Here is a 9,679-nt window from a genome sequence, read left to right as displayed (position 1 = left end):
CCTCTGTGCAGAGTGGGCAGACTTCTTCCTTGACAGCTCAGGGTTCCCAAAAGTGCAAAAGCAGAAACTGCCAGGCATCAGGATGGGCTCAGAACCGGCCCGGCATCACTTCTGCCACATCCTCGTGCTTAAAGCAGGTCCCCCGGCAGGCCCCGGCGTGTGGTGGGAGCTGACTGGGCAGGGCAGGGCAGGCGGGCCTGGCTCTATAGGGGCCCACTTAGATGAGCGACCACACGTGACTCCTGTAAGCACAGATACATCTTCCCTTCCCACTTGTAATAATGGGGTAACCCTTAAGGTGAGCCCACAGTAATCTATTCCACTGCCATTAGATAATTCAGTTGCTGAGTTTCACTACTGTAGTTTATAGTTTCACTACTATAAAGGGCACGGCTCCGGACATCACCTTTGGAGTAATTCCACATGTGCAACACCACGCTAGCTCTCTGGGGTCATTTGCTGTGTCATGGGATCCTTGGGACAACCCTGACAGGCAGGACCTAGTGCTGGTGACTCAAAGCAGGTTGTCTTGTTTAGGATGGTCAGAGCCCTTCTCCACGTACCAGCGGTCACCACACAAAGGCCTCCCAAGCCTGTTTGCCAAAGATGCAGCTTCCTGGGGCGCCTGGGTGGCTCAGTCAATTGCGCCTCCGCCTCTTGGTTTCTGCTCAGGTCATGATCTCACAGTTCATGGGTTTGAGCCCCAAGTCGGGCTCTGCACTGACAGGGTGGATCCTGCTTGGGATTTTCTCTCTCTGCCCCTCCCCTGCTCACACACACTCTCTCAAAATAAATAAATAAACTTAAAAAAAAAAAAAAAAAAAAAAAAGATGCAGCTTCCTGACTCCCACCTCTCAAAAGTTCTGATCTAGCAGTCTGAGAAGGGGGAGTGGGGGACAAGAATGGAGAATGCTCCAGATTCTTCCAGACTGTGCTGGGGAAACGGCATTGGCCCACCCATCCCTTTGGACACTGGCTACCTCAGAGCTCTTTCTACATAGGTAGGCCTCCTGCCCTTCGGGGCTCAAGTCAGGTACGTTGAGAACCAGAGAGAAAAGTACAGATAAAGTAGGGCAGGACTCAGGACAAGGTTATTTCTGGATATTTTGGCAGAGGCAAGGATCCAGGGAGAGGCCCCACCGAGGTATTCGGGAGGGGGAGGAGGCTGTGAGCTGGGTAGGATTCCCACGGTCAGGGGAGCAGGATGGGCTTGTCTGGCAACAGCAGGGGTGGCTGGACTGGAGAGAATGGGCTCAAGATGTGCTTGAGGAAGGGCCAAGTGTATGGCTGGCAGCCTAGGGCACAGGCGGAGGGAGCTGGCACTATTCTGGGGATGGTCTTAAATGCCAGGTTGAAGAGCCTGGGCTCCACTCTGTGGAAATGGGGACCGGGAGGAGGATGCCAGAGGCGCCCACTCGATCCTAGGATGGGGCTTTTAACACCCCACTGGCCGGGGGGGGGGGGGGGGGGGGGAAGGGGGGGGCGGGGGGCAGGTGACACCCTTGCTACAGGCCTGGAGGCTGCCCTTTAAGTAGGGAAGATGCAGCAACAGAAAGGCTGAAGGCCCAAAATAGGGTGGCAGTGAGTGGGAGGGAAGGGATGACAGGGACATGGAGACGCACCAGCATCTCCCAGCCCCGTTCCCACCACGCAGAAGTCCATCAGCCAGTTATCGGGCGAGGGTGAGGCTAGCCGCACCCCCACTTTCAAGCTCCAATTATGTGCCTCCGGGTCCACACAGACCCGCTGCCTCCTGACACGCGATTCCGGTCCCCCTCGGCGCGGAACAAAAACCCAGGGACTGAGGGTTTGAGGGTTTGGTGTTAATGACCATAATGAGCTGGCTGAGCCCTTTGCAGGAGGAAGCCAAGAAGCAGCCTTTAGAAAGCAGAGGGGAGCCTGGCGTGGAAGCCGCGGGGCATCCGCGCCGAGGGTAATTGCATGGCCCAAGAGCCGGTCCCGCGGAGGAGCTGCGTGGATGCGTGGAAGTCCCGGGTACACACGGCCAAGTTGGCTAATGATAAGGAGAGCAGAGGGGTTCGTCCGCGCCGCTAGGGCAGGGGGGGTAGGGGGAGAACATCTTAACCCCCGCAAGGACCCTGACCTCGCTTGGGAGGGACCTGGGGCGCAGCCCAACCTCCCCTGCAGTTCTCCCCGGTTACCTGGAGAGGGCGCCGGAGGCTGGTGCTGCAAAGCGGCTCCCGGGGACCAGCAGGTCCGGTGGTGGAGCGAGGATTAGCATTCCAGAGCCAAATCCGGCTCTCTCCCCTGTCTGGTGTCTGCTCACCCAGACCGGGAGGGGCAGCCACCTCTTACAGGGTGGAGGAGTTGGGAGCCAGCCCAGAGAAGTCGGTGGAAACCGGCCTGGAGACACAATATGCAGGGAGAGGGTGGCCGGAGGGGAGGGGTCTGGGAAGAAACACCCCCTTCCCCGAGAGCCTCCCTGGAGACTCAAGGCCTTGCCCCTGAGCTGGTGGAGGGGAGGGAGGGTAACTTCCCACTTCAGTTAACCGGGTGACCTTGGGCTCCTCCTGTCTGCAGGTGCCCCGTGTGGACGGCAAGGGGCAGACCGCTGCTTCTGGCACCCCGAGGAAGTGGGGATTAGTTAACCCAGACCCAAGGTGGACAGAAGCTGCTGGATGGCCAGGAGAGAAAGCCCCGGGGCCTGAGGCCTGCAGCCCCTACAGGTACCCCGGGGCCACTTCCCCAGTTTCTAATCCCGCAGGGCCTCAGAGGGGGCTCCCCAGTTAACCCACTTTCAGAGGCCAGCCACACCCTCCCCCGACCTGCCTTCCTGGCCGGTGCGCTCACTGCGTGGGGGAGGGGGGAGGGGGAGGCGGCGCAAACTCCTAAAAGCAGCTGGAGCTAGCCAACCAGAAATGTTCTTGCATCCCCTTCCTTTTCTTCTGGATGCTTAACAAAAGTCCCTCATAAGGGTGCCTGGGTGGCTCCATCAGCTGATTTTGGCTGAGGTCATTGACCTCACAGTTCGTGAGTTTGAGCCCCCGCATCATCAGGGCTGGCTATTGTCAGTGCAGAGCCTGCTTCAGACCCTCTGTCCCCGCCCCCCGTCCCTCCTGCACTGTGCCTTCTCTCTCAAAAATAAAAATAAAACACATTGTTTAAGGTCCCTCATAAAATCCAACAGGGTCACCCAGAACCAGATGCCCAAAGCAGGGCCAGGTGGGTTGATGATCTTTGGTTGGTTTGCACCAGTACAGCTACTCTGGTTGTGAAATAGGTCCTGGAACCCACTGATGAGCAGCTCCTGCCCCAGTCTGCTAGCCCCTCCCCCTGGGGCCCCCTGGACCTCCCCACGGTGAAGGGGTAACTTCTGATGGCATGGCATCATCCAATGGATTAGCCATTGCCGAAGTTCTTTTGGTCATTAATTTTTTTTTTTTAATGTTTATTTATTTCTTTTGAGGTGGGGGAAGGGGCAGAGAGAGAGGGAGAGAGAGATTCCCAAGCAGGCTCTGAGCTGCCAGCACAGATCCCAGTTCGGGCCTCAATCCCACAAACCGTGAGATCATAACCTGAGATGAAATCAAGAGTTGGAGGCTCAGCCCACTGAGCCACCCAGGTGCCCCGCCCCAGTGGTTAAATATTTTAATACTACCCTGGAGGGGGTCCCTTCTGAAGAGGAACCAGAGAATAAGGCTGGAGAGTAAGCTCCCCACCCCAGCACAGGGCACCCCCCCCCCACCACCACCCCAGGCCTTGCTTCAGCTGGGGGTGGGGTGGGCGTGGGCGTCCAGGCACTGGGTTTTCCAGCAGTTCACCTCCCCGACCGCCCTCCCCGGGCCCAAAGCTAGTGAATGAAGCACTGATCTAAAACAAAAGCCTCTCTACAACCTATTAAATGGAAACAAAAGTGCATTACATGATTCCATGTAAAGTAGAAAAACCACGAAAAGTCTTAAAGCCCTGCAACACCCCCCCACCCCAACCCATCTGTGTTTGAATATTAAGTGCATAGAGAAAGGTCTTGAAGTTAGCCGGGTATTAACTTGAGGAATGAGGAAGTTGATTCTGGAGTGCGTGCTGTACATAGCGTGCCCTCAGCTTTTCCTTCTATATACTTTGTCTTATATAAGGGTTGAATTGTGTCCCTAAAAATTCAGATGTTGAAGTCTTAACCCCTGGTACCTCAGAATGTGACCTCTGGAAATAGGATGGTTGCAGATGTAATTAGTTAAGGTCGCACGGGGGTAGGGTGGGTCTCTAATCCAAAAACGACTGGTGTCCTTATAAAAAGGGGAAATTGGGGTCACGTGGGGTGGCTCAGTTGGTTAAGTGTCCAACTCTTGATTTCGGCTCAGGTCATGAGTTTGAGCCCCGAGTCAGGTGCATGGAGCCTGCCTGAGGTTCTCTCCCTCCTCTGCCCCTCCCCTGCTCATTCTCCTGTCTCTCTCCCTCTCTCTCTGTCTCTCTCTCTGAAAATAAAGAAACCTTAATAAAAAGGGTAAATTTGCACACAGACATGCGCACAGGGAGAACGTGTGAACACAAAGGCAGAGATGGGCGATGTGTCTGTCTGCAAGGCAAGGAATGCCAAATATTGCCTAAAAAACACCTGAAGCCAGGGGAGAGACATGGGATAGAGCCACCCTCATGGCCCCAGAACAAATCAATACCGCAGATGCCTTGATCTGGCCTCCAGGACTGTGAGACCATAAATTTCTGTTGTGGAAGCCACTCCTGTGCAGTAGTTTGTTATAGCGGACCCAGCACAACCAACATACTTTGTATAGTTAAATATTGCACAGTGAGAACGAAATCCTTCCCAACAGAGGTCAAAATGCACAATGAGTATCACTTGTGAAATTAAAAATCAAATCAAACTGAGCCTGGGTGGCCACGTCGGTTACGCATCCGACTCTTGGTTTCAGCTCAGGTCACGATCTCACGGTTTGTGAGATCGAGCCCCGCAACAGGCTCTGTGCTGAGAGTGTGGAGCCTGCTTGGGATTCTCTCTCTCCCTCTGTCTCTCTCTCTCTCTCTCTCTGCGCCTACCTTGCTCACTCTCTACCCCTCTCTCTGTCTCTCTCAAAATGAATACACATTTTTAAAAAAATCAAATCTGTCTTTCCAGAGAACATTATTGAGCTAACCCCAGACTCTAGCACCACGTGGGTCTTGTCATGTAATGCGGCAGCCACCCAGTGCTGCCCCTTTCACGGACAAGGGTGACCTGCCCAAGCTCACACAGCTTAAGTGACAGTGCAGGATGGGGGCCCAGGCTGTTCCCCAAACCCAGTGGCCTTTGCTCTTCTCGGGGCACCGTGCCCGCTCCCGGCGTCCTGACCACACTTCTCAGCTGTGGGGGGCACGGAGGCACCTGGTGTGTGGTGGGAAGATCCCCCAGACTTAGAGTCCAACAGCCCTGGATGCAGCCCTGGTCCTGCCATTTATACCCGAGTGACCTCGGGGCAAGGTCATGCTGAGCCTCAGCAAGCATGATCTCTTCTCTTCTATGAGATCGTGAAAAGCCCTTTACAAACTGTAAAGGGCTATGCACCAGGGAGTTGTAATGTCCCTGGTACCTGATTCTGATGTCACGTTCTGCCTAAAACAGGGCCGGCTTTTCCTGGCAGCCTCTGGAAACCCCTATCGACGCAACCATCTCCCACCGCTGTCCAGGCCGTGAGCACGTTTTGCCCTCTCTCACATCTGCTAAGCCCTCCCGACTCCCCAAGATGCTGCTCTGAGCCTCTGCAAAGAAGGAGGAGGGGTCCCCAGCTGAGGAACTTGGGCAGCCTCGAGGAAGGCAGGCCAGGGAGACGGACCCTCCCCTAAAGCCTCCAGAAGAACAGCAGCCCCGCTGCCCCTGGTTCTAGAACGTCTGACCTCCAGAACTGTTAGGTAATTTGACAGATAACAAGCCACTGAGTTTGTAGTAACTGCTACAGCAGCCACAGGAAGCTGGTGCGCCTCCTAGGGGTTTGCAGGCATATTCCTCTTAACCCTCGCCACAACCCTCTCAAGTGGGCACAGTTTGCATCTCCATTCCACAGCCAAGAGAACTGGTGCTCAGAGACGTTGAGTACCTTGTCCAAGGTCACACAGCAGGTAAAAGGAGCTGGGATTTGAACCTCTTCAGCGAGGAGCCTGCGGCTCGTACAGGGCCGTGCCTCAGACATCTTGGAGCTGGGCAACACTCCCTGCACATGGGTCGGTTGACCCTTGGATTTCTTGGGTTCCTTGGTTCACCAGTGCTCTGATGTCTTACATGCTTGTTGGGGGTGGGGTTCCACTGTGACCCCCCCCAGGAGGCAGAATCTTGGGGGCACTCCACAGGGGACAGATCCCTGCTCAGGGCAAGAAGTCACATCACAGTCCCTGCCTGCCACTGCCCAGCTACTCTCAAAGGCCTGACAGAGAGGCCCCGCCCTGCTCCCACCCTGTCTCTCTGTGGGTGTGGGGGAGGGGCTGTCAGATCACACAGAGCCTTCTCGCCAGCCCCTCCCCCACCCAGGGGACCGCTCTGCTAGCTAGTGTTGGCAAGTTCCTCCTGCCTTCACTCAGCCCCTCCCACATCCCTGGGAGCCCCAGGTTGGCCTGGTCCCTCTTCCGGAGGCCAGAGCCAGGCTGCCTCCTCCTCCTCCTGACCTGAGCCCTCCCTCCCTCTGAGACCCCTCCTCCCTAGGCCAGGGCCCCCCTCCACTGCAAACCCCACCTCTTGCCTAAAATAACTCCTTCCGCCCTGCTCTCCCTCCCAGGCTCCTGCTGGTGTTAATATTCTCCCAGCCAGGCTACAGGCAGACCAGGCCAGTAATTAGGTTAGCCTCCTGCCAGGGAGGTCTGCTGGTTGGGTTCCTGGGGTGGGGGTGATTGGAAATGCTCCTTTTGTGGGCTGGAGTGATTGTGTGTGTGTGTGTGTGGTGTATGGTATGCATGTGTGTAGTGTGTGGATGTGGTGTGTGTGTGCACGTGTGTGGTGTGCATGTGTGTGTGCGTGTGCGTGTGTGTATGCAAGAACCGCTCCCTCCTTTGTCCCTTTCTGCCTGCCAATTGCCTGGTGCGAGATGGCGGTGGCAGGGGCGTGGTGTGTGTGTGTGTGTGTGTGTGTGGTGTGATACGTATGCATGTGTGTATGTAGTGTGCATGTGCATGGTGTGTGTGGTACATGAGTGTACTGTGTGTGTGTATATGTGTGGTGTGCATATGTGGTGAGTGCATGTGTATGTGGTGGGGGGGTGCGTGTCTGTGTGTGTTGGGGAGCCGACATTGTAAGCTTCAAAGGCAAGTGCGAGATGCACCTGCGCTGGGCTGGGCTCGACGGTGCACTGGGACCTTGAGCCGCCGCTGCTGCCCGTTTGGAGCAAACCAGGAAGTGCCTGTTTGCATCACAGAGCATCTTATTCTCCAGAACTTTCCACATCTGCCATCTCACAGTGTGCCTGAGCGGAGGCCTCTGTTACAAACAGGGAAGCACAGAGGGCCTGCCCAGCCGCCCCCTTCCCCGAGCGAGCCTGGAGCAACTTTAGTGCCTTTATAGGATAGCTCCTCTGTGCCACGCTCCCACTAGATGTGGGTATGGTGTGAGGACAGTTAGCAAACTGAGGCTCAAGTCAAGTGACCTTGCCGGTGGTGATTCGTGGCCGGGACCTGAGACTCCATCCCAGGGAGCTTTCTATGGGGAGAAGCAGGGTCATAGCCTGGCTGTCGGAGAGGAGGGACTGTCTCAGCAGCTATGGGAGGGGCCGCAGGACAGAGTGCACTGACCACACGCCGTGGAGTCCCGGCCAGTGCTGGGCACCCGGCCAGGCCTCTCCACGGGGCCCTGCTGTGATTTAGGCACATCTACTGTGATGTGTGTCTAAATGTTGGGAACCAGCACGTCAAACCTGCCATGTCCAGGGCAGCATTGCTCAAACACGGCTGAGGACAGACAGCAGCCAGTTTAAAGAAAGCGCTCAACAGCGGCCCAGAAGGTACTTGGAGGAAGAAGAGTGTGGAGACAGAACTCCAATTGCCTAAGTTCCACTGGCAACATGCTACATTATAAATGACTCTATACTTCCCAGTGCCACAGAACCTTCCAGAAGGGAGAGTCCAGCAGGGCGGGAGTCCTCCGGAAGGACAGCCTGGAAGATGAGGTTGCTGAGGGTCAAGAGATGTGTGGCATGTATCCTCCAGACCCCAGACCGCTTCCCCAACCTCAACCCCCCAAGGCTGTGGAGCCTTGAGCAAATGACTTAATTTCCCTGGGCCCCAGCTTCCTCACTAGTATCGCTGAGAGGACTAAGTATACTAAGTCCACAACATACTGTAGGCACTCAAGAAATGGTGGCCGTCCTTATGATTTTCCTCACTTGGAGGCCGGGGCACTCTTGGGGCTCACACGGAGGCTCCTGGCCTGAGAATGGGGGCTGCTGGGAGGAGGGCTCTGGCTGGACCCAGTGGGAGCCAGAGATAAAGAACCGGGGTCCACAGGGCAGCCACAGGCAGAGCAAATGTGCAGGGCTTACCTGCCCCCCCCCCCAACCCTGGTCCCCCCACAGGGCTGGGCTAGAGCAACCTTTGTCTGAGCTGGCCTCTGGCTGCGGAGGCAAATGCAGCCTGCCGGGGTCCCTGGAGGAGTAATTAAAGCAGGGCCGGAGGGAGAAGGAGGGCCTGCTGCCGTCAGGGCATCAGGAGACTTCTGGGTAGTGTGCGATTAAATGCACCATATTTATACCAACTGTTGTGTCTGTGCGCACATACACACACGTGTGGCTCTTTTCTGGGTAGCCGGGCTCCCTCCCTGTCCATACCGACAGCCTGCCCCAAGCCACCCGCCGCCCTAGTGGGCATGCTGAGGTTGTCCCAGTCCAAGGACCCTGGAGCTCCCCAGGGGCTCCCACCTGGCCCTGCCCCCAGCTCACTCTGACTGCTGCCCAGGCCGCGGTAAGGGTGGGGGGAGGGGGGCTCTGGCAGATCCCAACAAGGACGTGAGTCATCTGTCCTTTCCTGTAAGGCAGGATTTCTGCAGCTGGACCGTCAGCAAAGGCCTCGTGGAAGAGGTGGCGCCTGGCTTAAGACCCCACGAGAGGACCCTCAGTCGATCCACTGCTGCCTCTGGGTTCCTGGGAGTCTGTGTCACTGTGGGTGTGCTCCTCCCCAGTCAGGCCATCTCTAGCCATCTCTGTCCCGGGGACACTTCGTGTCACCTGACGTGCTGGCGTGTTTCCGCACACGTGCACCCGCGTGGGCCCCGTGTTGAGGCCACAGCGCGTATGTGCGCGCTGTGTATCCGGGTTGTACCGGTGTAGAGGAGGAGCTGGTATTTCACGAGTGTGGCGTGCTGGCTGAGCGGATATGGCATGGGAGGGCGTTTGTATGAGGCACGTATGTGATATGTGTGTGGGCATACGTGTAAGGTGTGTACCCGAGGCATGGGTATGGGACCTGCGGGGGGGCGTGTCTCTGGGGCGTGGGTATAGGTATGAAGGAGTGTGGGGGCACGTATGTGGCACACGTATGGGACGGGGCGTGTGGCATGTATCGAGATACATGGGAGTTGTGTACGAGTCTGGCGTGTGGGTGCCATGTAGATGTGTACAGGGTGTTCAGGTGACCGGGCTCTTTTCTGCTAGCGGACAGACGCTGGACGTGAAACTGGGTCGCCTCCTCCAAGACAGCCTCAGCCACCTCTGCAGCCGCCCTGCCCCCTGCCCTCCCCCGGACCCTAAAC

This window comes from Neofelis nebulosa, chromosome 18 (genome assembly GCF_028018385.1).
Source record: "Neofelis nebulosa isolate mNeoNeb1 chromosome 18, mNeoNeb1.pri, whole genome shotgun sequence".
NCBI classification, from domain to species: Eukaryota; Metazoa; Chordata; class Mammalia; order Carnivora; family Felidae; genus Neofelis; species Neofelis nebulosa.
The sequence above is the reverse complement of the archived record's forward strand: the minus strand, read 5'-3'. Positions refer to the sequence as shown.